Source organism: Triticum aestivum, chromosome 1B (genome assembly GCF_018294505.1).
Source record: "Triticum aestivum cultivar Chinese Spring chromosome 1B, IWGSC CS RefSeq v2.1, whole genome shotgun sequence".
In the NCBI taxonomy this organism is placed as follows: Eukaryota; Viridiplantae; Streptophyta; class Magnoliopsida; order Poales; family Poaceae; genus Triticum; species Triticum aestivum.
The window spans coordinates 60618612-60628830 of NC_057795.1; positions in this window are offsets into that span (position 1 = coordinate 60618612).

Genomic DNA, 10219 nt, shown 5'->3' on the forward strand with positions numbered 1-10219 from the left:
ATAACGAGTAACAAAGGCCGTTTCAGGAATGTCCCCGTTCCTGATTTTGATTTGGTGGTAGCCCAACCTCAAATCCATTTGGGAGAAGACTCAGGATCCAGCGAGCTGATCATACAGGTCGTTGATCCTGGGGAGCGGATACTTGTTCTTAATTGTGACCAAGTTGACGGGTCGATAATCTACAACCATCCTGTCCGTACCATCCTTCTTCTTGACGAAGAGGACGGGTGTCGGTGTCAAAACCGGCGGATCTCGGGTAGGGGGTCCCGAACTGTGCGTCTAGGCGGATGGTAACAGGAGACAAGGGACACGATGTTTTACCCAGGTTCGGGCCCTCTTGATGGAGGTAAAACCCTATGTCCTGCTTGATTGATATTGATATTGTGGATGTTTACAAGAGTAGATCTACCACGAGATCAAGGAGGCTAAACCCTAGAAGCTAGCCTATGGTATGATTGTAATGGTTGTTGTTGTGTCCTACGGACTAGAGCCATCCGGTTTATATAGACACCGGAGAGGGCTAGGGTTACATAGAGTCGGTTACAATGGTAGGAGATCTACGTATCCATATCGCCAAGCTTGCCTTCCACGCCAAGGAAAGTCCCATTCGGACATGGGACGAAGTCTTCAATCTTGTATCTTCATAGTCTTGGAGTCCGGTCGATGATGATAGTCCGGCCGATGATAGTTCGGCCGATGATGGTAGTCCGGCTATCCGGACACCCCATAATCCGGGACTCCCTTAGTAGCCCCCGAACCAGGCTTCAATGACGATAAGTCCAGCATGTGTGTAGTCTTCGGCAATGCAAGGCGGGTTCTCCTTCAAGTTCTACGTACCTGCCGAACAGTGTCCGGCTTCCTCATCAATGTTGCGTGTCTTGGCTTCCACGCCCAATAACGGCCTTCTTCCACGCGTCGCGCGAATGTGAAAAGCCAGGGTGTCTTTTATGTTTTGCCCCCTAGTTGTGCGAATAATCTGCCTATAAGGGAGGCAAGAATCCAGATCCAAATCACCATCTTCCTCCTGCAAATACTCATCGGAGCGCTTTCGACCAAGAATCCATTCCATCATGGACGGTCAATGCGGCTCCTCTTCTCGCGCTCCCAGCCCTTTGCCAAGAGATTGGAGGAGATGCTCTGTTCCGCACAACGAGCTGGTGAAGCTCCAAGCGGGGGGATATCTCCCTCCGGCATTTATGGTTCTGGTTCGAGCCGGGCTGGCCACCTACAAAGGTGGGAAGCAAGCGGAGGTTACCCCAAGTCCCAACAAAGGGGAGCGGGTATGCTTCGTCCCCTATCTGATAAGGGGGCTCGGATTTCCTGTACATCCATTCCTCCGCGGGCTCCTGGAGTTCTATGGACTCCAGCTTCATCACCTCATGCCCGCCTCAATCCTGCATATTACGGGTTACATAGCTCTTTGCGAACTATTCCTGGGCGTCGAGCCCCATTTCGCGCTGTGGAAGAGGTTGTTCTGCCTTGTACCCCGTTCTCACGAGGGGTCCATATATCAAGTGGGCGGCGCCGAAATATGGCGCATTGCCGGGACCGGATATCCATCCGGAACCCCTAAGAAGGCTTCCGAAGACTGGCCTTCGGAATGGTTTTATATAGAAGACGCTCCGCTGCCAGACCCTGTTCGGATCGGCCTCCCAGAGTTCAGCAATGCTCCTCTGAAGAAACACCTTAGTTGGCGTCCGCGGAGCCCCCAACTGGAAGAAGACAAGAGCGTCCATTATTTGATGGGCCGAATAGGGTTACTGGCCCATGCCGGGTTGACCATGATTGGAGTCATGGCGACATGCATTATGCGGGGGGTGCAGCCACTACAATACAGGGGCCACCCCATGTGGGATTTCAACGGGGAGGACGATGCCACCCATCATGGCCGCAAAGGGCCGGATTCGGTCGAAGATCTAGTGACGATCCTGTCCGGCCTATATAAGGGGGAGAAGGAGGATTTCCTTCGGACGAACCTGTTAAATGGGTTCTCCATGAATAATCCCCGGCCTTGGGTAAGCGAACACTCTGCGTGCCCGACCCATGCTTTTTGAAACTTAAGTTTCTTATATTGTGTTCTTCTTTCGACGCAGGAGCTGCGCCGGATCGTGGAGGACATGCTAAGTCCAGCTCCGCAACCCGAGGATCCAGAGAGATCCTGGGATCCGGCCTCAGAAAAGGATCCGGACATAATGGTGGAGCTAATCGATGGGGTGTTCCACCAGCTCAGCATGGACAATGCTTTAGTCGCCATCACGGCCGACTATCCCGGACTATATCCGGCTTCCCAGGTGATTGCGACCGAAGTCCTGACACCGTCATTCCTTCCTTGCTTATTTTCTGACCACCGTATACGATGGCGCTGTGCAGGAGGCGCCCCTAGGGCGAGAAGCCGAGACCGCGGTGGCTGGCCAACAAAGGCCAGTCCGGACTAGTAGGCGGAAGAGGAGCGCGGCGCGGACTGAAACGTCACCGCAAAGGTGTAGCTCACAATTTATTATTTAGAGCAACGTTCCTAGGAAGCGTTTGAGTGCTCATGACTTTTGTAGGGAAAAAGGCGTCCGCCGGACTGCGGGCGTGGAGGTTGCCAATCCAACCACTACCAGCCAGGCTCCAGCACGTGGTCTGGAGGGGGAGGCGAGCGCAAGGCGCGAGCTGGACGTTCCTCCGACGGAGGATGCCGACAGACTGTCCGCCACCAATACTGAGGTGGAGAGTGCCCTTAATCACAGGCGCCGCCGGACAGTATTTCGTGACGCGTGCTTCTCCCCCGAGGCGTTGAATGCCTTTAACGTGGGTGACGCGCACCTTCATGCTGCTCAAGATGGTTTTACCAGAGCCACGGAGCAGTATGTAAAAGACATACGGGTAAGAGAATTTAATAGTTGTATATGCCAGTAGCCCCCGAGACTTAAAGTAGTTATATTAACTGATTTAAGGATCATATGAAACGTAGGATCTTACCGAGAAGAATACCCAACTGTCTCAGGAGATGCAAGAGTGCAAGGCCCAACTTGAGGCTGCACTCTTTGCCGCAGGAGGAAACACAGGGACCTCTCCTGGTAATGCATTATTTTAGAAAGATAAGTAGCGTTTGGCCTTTGCGCGAGTCTAAAAAATGACGTTGCAGGTGGTGCCGGACAAGATCCAGACAGGAAAGAACTTCTGCGCCAACTAAAGGCCGGCGAGAGGGTGCTGCATAAGGTGCAGCATGAAAGGAACAAAATCCAGGATGTCCATGCCCAGCTTGGAGAAGAGCTGAAAGGCGTTCGGTCCGAGCTGTCGGGCTCCGTTAAGGAGAATCAGCGGCTTCGTCGCGACATCTATAGTAAGTGCTTGAGCGAAGTCCTTTGAAAAGAAGAGTTCGGCGAGGAAGTCAATTTGACAGAATATGTCTGCAGGCATGCTCACAGGTCGCCCTGCAGAGGAAATGCCCGTATCAACGGGTGATCAACTTCCCGAATTGTTGCAACTGATCGAACGAGTTCGGCAGGCAATGAGCGGCGTCATCCAGGCTTTATGGCCAGCCTTCTCCTTACCCGAGGGTCTTGGGGAGCTTGCGGAGAAGCTTCAGGGAGTGCGGCAGCGCTTCCATTTATGGAAGATTTCGGCCTGCCGCCAAGGTGCCAGGGAGGCCTTGGCCATGGTAAAGACGCGGTACAAGAAGGCGGATCCCAACCACATGGCCGAAGTCGGACCTGTGGGGCCCGATGGGAAGGAGATCCCTGTGAGTTTAGTATACGGCCAAGTAGAGCTCGCCGCTAAATTTTCCCAACAGGACTGTAAATTAGACAACCTGTTAGACGGGATTGAGGAAGAATACAATCAGTCGATTTGACAATGTATTATAAAATGACATATAAAATGCCTTCTAGCCGGATTGTAGATCATTTGTCTTTGTCGACCTTTTCGCTTCGACCTCGGGACCCTAGAGTCCGGAGTGTGTCCGAATACCTTCTCAGTTATGAAACAATCGGGGTATGCATGGAGACCAGGCGTAGGGGTCATTAGTGCTTTATCAGACAAGTGCCTAACTAGTTATGTTATATTACATGGGTAGTAAGAAACATCTTCCAGGGAGAATAGTTCCGTTAAGGGTTCATTTCCTCTGGGGGTGGCATGCCCTAAAGTGCATGTCCGGACTGCGGAAAAAGCAGAAAAACATCTGGGGGCAGATAAATAAGTGGATAAAAAATCATCTTTTAATCACCGACCGAATATTCCCTTAAGAACGCTAGCTTTTGGCTTCACCCAGTCTGAGGTACACATCCGACTGACCCGGCAGTAACAATCGCAGAGGTGCTCCCTTTACCTCCTAGCCGAACAATCGGGAACGTAGGGGTTAGCATAGGAGCCAGGCAACCCAGCTTGGCCAAAACTTAAGTCATATCGATGCATATAATGGTGAATAAAAGGTACATGTGGAGGCTTGACACATGTGCTGGGCATGAAGCCCTTATAATTAAGCTTCTGGTAAAGAAGCCCCCAGGTATAATGAGTGCGGATAGCACATCAATTGCGCGCGAACGTTGCGCAAGTAGGCCCTTTAAGGCTTTGATGAATAGGGTTGAGAAGAAAAAGATAAACAAAAGGCAGCTGAAGTAAAAAAAAATTTGGACGAGGGGAAAGGGACGAACTCTTAGTCCGGCGCTAGGCATAGAATCTTCGGAGGCGGGCTGCGTTCCATGGGTTCGGCTCGAGTCGGTTATCCGATGCATTTCTTAGACGGTACGCTCCGCCGGTCAGGACTTCATCGATGATGAAGGGGCCTTCCCATTTGGGCTTGAGCTTGTCCTTTTTCTTGTCCGGCAGGCGTAGAAGTAGTTCGCCAATGTTGTAAGTCTTGGCCTGTACTTCTCTACTTTGGTATCTTCGAGCCTGTTGCTGATAAAATACGGAACGAGCCTTGGCGATGTTGCGTTCTTCCTCCAATGCGTCCAAGTTGTCCTGCCGATCCAACTCGGCTTCTCTTTATTCGTACATGCGCACTCGAGGTGAGTCATGAATGATGTCGCAGGGCAAAACTGCTTCTGCGCCGTATACCATAAAAAATGGTGTGAATCCGGTAGTACGGTTAGGCGTTGTCCGCAGCCCCCAGAGTACGGAGTCGAGCTCCTCTACACAGTGCGTGTCAGATTTCGTAAGGGACCGCACTAGTCTGGGTTTGATGCCGCTCATTATTAGACCATTTGCTTGTTCCACTTGACCGTTGGTTTGAGGGTGATAGACTAAAGCGTAATCGAGCTTGATGCCCATATTGTTGCACCATTATTTAACCTCGTCGGCCTTTTAGTTCGTGCCGTTATCGGTGATGATGCTGTGGGGGACACCGTAACGGTGTACTACCCCGGATATGAAGTCTATCACTGGTCCGGACTCTGCCGTTTTAACTGGCTTGGCCTCTATCCATTTGGTGAATTTATCCACCATGACCAATAGGTATCTTTGCTTGTGGGTTCCCCCTTTAAGTGGTCCAACCATGTCAAGCCCCCAGACCGCGAACGGCCAGGTAATGGGTATAGTTTTGAGGGCGGTGGGTGGCATATGGCTCTGATTAGCAAAGAGCTGACAACCAACGCATCTTTGGACTAAGTCCTGAGCATCTTCCCGGGCCGTCGGCCAATAAAATCCTGTACGGAATGCCTTTCCTACAAGGGCCCGGGCTGCGGCGTGGTGTCCTCCTAGTCCGGCATGAATTTCAGCCAGAAGGTCTCGCCCTTCCTCTTCGGAGATACACCTTTGAAGGACTCCGGTTGTGCTTTTCTTATAGAGTTCTCCCTCATGGACCTTGTAGGCTTTAGATCGCCGGACTACGCAGCGGGCCTCATTATGGTCTTCGGGGAGTTCCTGCCTAAGCAAGTAGGCGAGGAATGGTTCTGTCCACGGGGCAGTTACTGCCATTATGTCGTGGGCTGAAGGTGTTATGTCATCGGCTGAATCGCCAGTTCGTGCGGCTTGTTCTGGTTTGTTATTTCCGGACTCCTCTTCCCATAGTACGGATGGCTTGAAGAGCCGTTCCAAGAAGATGTTAGGAGGGACAGCCTCGCGTTTTGCGCCGATGCGTGCCAGTACGTCGGCTGCTTGGTTATTATCCCGGGCTACGTGATGGAATTCAAGTCCTTCAAACTGGCCTGACATTTTTAGGACAGCGTTGTGATATGCTGCCATTTTCGGATCTTTGGCGTCAAAGTCTCCGTTTATTTGGGATATTGCGAGGTTTGAATCCTCGCGCACCTCTAGGCGTTGAATGCCCATGGAGATTGCCATCCGGAGACCATGTAAAAGGGCCTCGTATTCGGCTGCATTGTTGGAGTCCGTGTACATTATCTGAAGTACGTATTGGACTGTGTCCCCGGTCGGGGACTTCAATACGATGCCAACCCCCAATCCGGCTAACATTTTAGAGCCATCGAAGTGCATAATCCAATTGGAGTATGCGCCGTACTCTTTAGGGAGTTCGGCTTCGGTCCATTCAGTGACAAAGTCAGCCAAAACTTGTGACTTTATAGCTCGCCGAGGTTTGGAAGTTATATCAAATGGTAAGAGCTCAATGGCCCATTTTGCCATCCTGCCCGTCCCGTCGCGGTAGTTTATAATGTCCTTAAGTGGTACTTCAGAGGCCACTGTTATCGAACACTCTTGAAAGTAGTGTCGGAGCTTCCGGGATGCCATGAACACCGCGTATGCTATCTTCTGATAGTGCGGGTAATGGGACTTGCAGGGGGTTAACACAGTGGATACGTAGTATACTGGTTTTTGAAGAGGGAATTTATGCCCTTCTGTCTCTCGTTCGACGACGAGTACCGCGCTTACAACTTGATGCGTTGCTGCGATGTATAACAACATTGGTTCGACCAGGTTGGGCGCAGCCAGGACCGGATTTGTTGCCAATATGGCCTTTATTTCTTCGAGTCCGGCGGTGGCAGCATCCGTCCACTCGAAGTGTTCGGTGCGCCTAAGGAGGCGATAGAGGGGCAATGCCTTTTATCCTAGACGGGAGATAAAGCGGCTTAGAGCCGCCACGCATCCAGTCAATTTTTGTATTTGCTTGAGGTCTTTTGGGATATCTAGCTGTGACAGAGCTCGGATCTTGGCTGGGTTTGCTTTAATTCCTCTACCGGATACGATGAAGCCCAGCAGCTTTCCAGCTGGTATGCTGAAAACGCATTTTTCCGGATTCAGCTTGATGTCATATGCTCTGAGGTTGTCGAATGTGAGCCTCAAGTCGTCTACTAGAGTTTTGACGTGTTTAGTTTTGACGACTACGTCGTCTACGTATGCCTCTACTGTTTTGCCGATCTGGGTAGCCAGACATGCCTGAATCATGCGCTGATATGTTGCGCTGGCGTTTTTAAGTCCGAAGGGCATCGTGTTGAAGCAGAATGGTCCATATGGAGTAATGAATGCCGTTGCGGCTTGATCCGCTTCTGCCATCTTGATTTGATGATAGCCGGAGTATGCGTCCAGGAAGCACAATGAATCGTGCCCTGCAGTGGCATCGATGATTTGGTTGATGCGGGGGAGGGGGAAGGGATCCTTTGGGCAGGCTTTATTTAGGTCTTTGAAATCGACACATAGGCGCCAGGATTTGTCCTTCTTTGGTACCATTACCAGGTTTGCTAGCCAATCCGGATGTTTGATGTCTCTGATGAATCCGACTTCCAATAGTTTGGCTAGCTCTTCTCCCATTGCCTGTCTTTTGGGTTCGGAAAATCGTCGAAGAGCCTGTTTGACTGGCTTGAATCCTTTTAGGATGTTTAGGCTGTGTTCTGCCAATATGCGTGGGATTCCGGGCATATCCGAGGGGTGCCAGGCAAAAATGTCCTAATTTTCCCGAAGGAATTCTCGCAGTGCGGCGTCTACATCAGGGTTCAATTGTGCCCCGATGGAGGCCGTCTTTGTCGGGTCCATTGGGTGGACCTGGAATTTTACTACTTCATCTGCTGGTTTAAAGGAGGTGGACTTGGATCTCTTATCGAGTATCACATCGTCCCTATTCACCATAGAGCGCAGCGCGGTGAGTTCCTCTGCCGCTAGGGCTTCGGATAGTGCCTCTAAGGCTAATGCGGCTGTCTTGTTTTCGGCGCGGAGTGCTATGTCCGGATTACTAACGAGAGTGATTATTCTGCTGGGCCCAGGAATTTTGAGATTCATGTACCCGTAATGGGGTATGGCTTGAAAAATTGTGAATGCCTCTCGTCCTAATATAGCGTGATATCCGCTGTTGAACGGGGCCACTTGGAACGTGACTTCTTCGGATCTGTAATTGTCCGGCTAGCCGAATACCACATCGAATGTGATTTTTCCTGTGCAGCGCGCCTCCCGGCTAGGGATTATTCCTCTAAAGGTTGTGCTGCTTCGCTCAATGCGGCTCCAGTCTATTTCCATTTTTTGAAGGGTTTCCTCGTAGATGAGGTTTAATCCGCTGCCGCCATCCATGAGGACCTTTGTAAGTCGAAAGCCGTCCACTATTGGACTAAGTACCAGTGCGGCTGGAGCTCGGGCTGTTCGGAATTTAGGTTCGTCGCTGGCGTTGAAGGTGATGGCTGTGTCGCTCCATGGATTAGTTGTTGCTACTTGGTAGACTTCGGCAAGGCTGCGGATTGTTCGTTTCCGCATATTGTTTGATGCGAAAGTCTCGAAGACTGTTGATACCGTACCGGTATTGTTGGAGTGGTTTTCCGGGGTTAGAAGCTCCTCTCCACTTTTGGCCACCTGCCGTAATATCCAACATGCTCGAAGGCTATGTGTTGGGACGGCGCCTTCTGTACTGTGAATTTTACAGGGTCCGCTAAGCCATCCCTCCAGTACGGTTCCGTGCCCTCTATGGGGTATTTGCTTTTTGATTTTTGTATCTGGTGCCTGAGTGTAATGCACCCTTTTGTTGCGGACTAGGGTTGTATTCGGGGCTGGATTGTCCCAAAACTTATTTTCGGTTGTCCAGAAACTCTCCATCGCACAGTACTTTCGTACTATGGACGCCAGGTCGGCGAAGCGTGTAATTTCACGACGGCTGACGGCGTTCAAGATTCCCTCGTCCGTGCAATTATTGCAAAAAATTGAGATTGTGTTTTCCTCTCGGCAGTCCTTTATCCTGTCCATAACCAGGAGGAATCTGGCCCAGTAGTGATGTACTATCTCAGCGGGCTCTTGCCGGATTAGAGATAGATCGCATATGTCTGGGCGGGTGGGTGGAATTAAGTCCGGAACCCTACCCATCTCAAGGCTCGAGGGCCGAGATGTTTCCAAATTTGGAAGCTTGGATTGCTGGACGTTGTCCAACGAGTCTGGTCCGATGCTGACTTTAAGTTCAGTGCTTGATCGAAGTCCGTCCCTCCGCGGGAATCCGGCATGGGGTGTTCGGGAGCCTGGACATGACTAGTTTTCAATACAGGAGAAGAGTCTCCACATTGTTCCTCTACCACTGCAACGTGGTGGGTGACCTGGGGGAGTTAATCTCTCTCAGATCGGTTTTAAGCCCAATCTGATTGTAGTCTGTAGCGACTCCCAGGGCGGCGATGCGATCCAAGAGCTCATTTATGGACGAGAGCTCTATTGGATCCAGCCGCTCGGCGAATTCCGAGCTGACGTGAAGATTGCTTTTGACGACTTGAGAGGTCATTGTCGAAGCGGTAGCCGGACAGGCGGTCATAAGAAAACCACCTAGCCGGATAGTTTGGCCGGCGGCCAAGGCTCCTTTGGAGAAAATATCGTCCTTGAAGACGGGAGGAGGCATCCTTCCTATCGGTGACGGCACAGAGGAACTCTCAATGAAAATACCAATGTCGGTGTCAAAACCGGCGGATCTCGGGTAGGGGGTCCCGAACTGTGCGTCTAGGCGGATGGTAACAGGAGACAAGGGACACGATGTTTTACCCAGGTTCGGGCCCTCTTGATGGAGGTAAAACCCTACGTCCTGCTTGATTGATATTGATATTGTGGATGTTTACAAGAGTGGATCTACCACGAGATCAAGGAGGCTAAACCCTAGAAGCTAGCCTATGGTATGATTGTAATGGTTGTTGTTGTGTCCTACGGACTAGAGCCATCCGGTTTACATAGACACCGGAGAGGGCTAGGGTTACACAGAGTCGGTTACAATGGTAGGAGATCTACGTATCCGTATCGCCAAGCTTGCCTTCCACGCCAAGGAAAGTCCCATCCGGACACGGGACGAAGTCTTCAATCTTGTATCTTCATAGTCTTGGAGTCCGGTCGA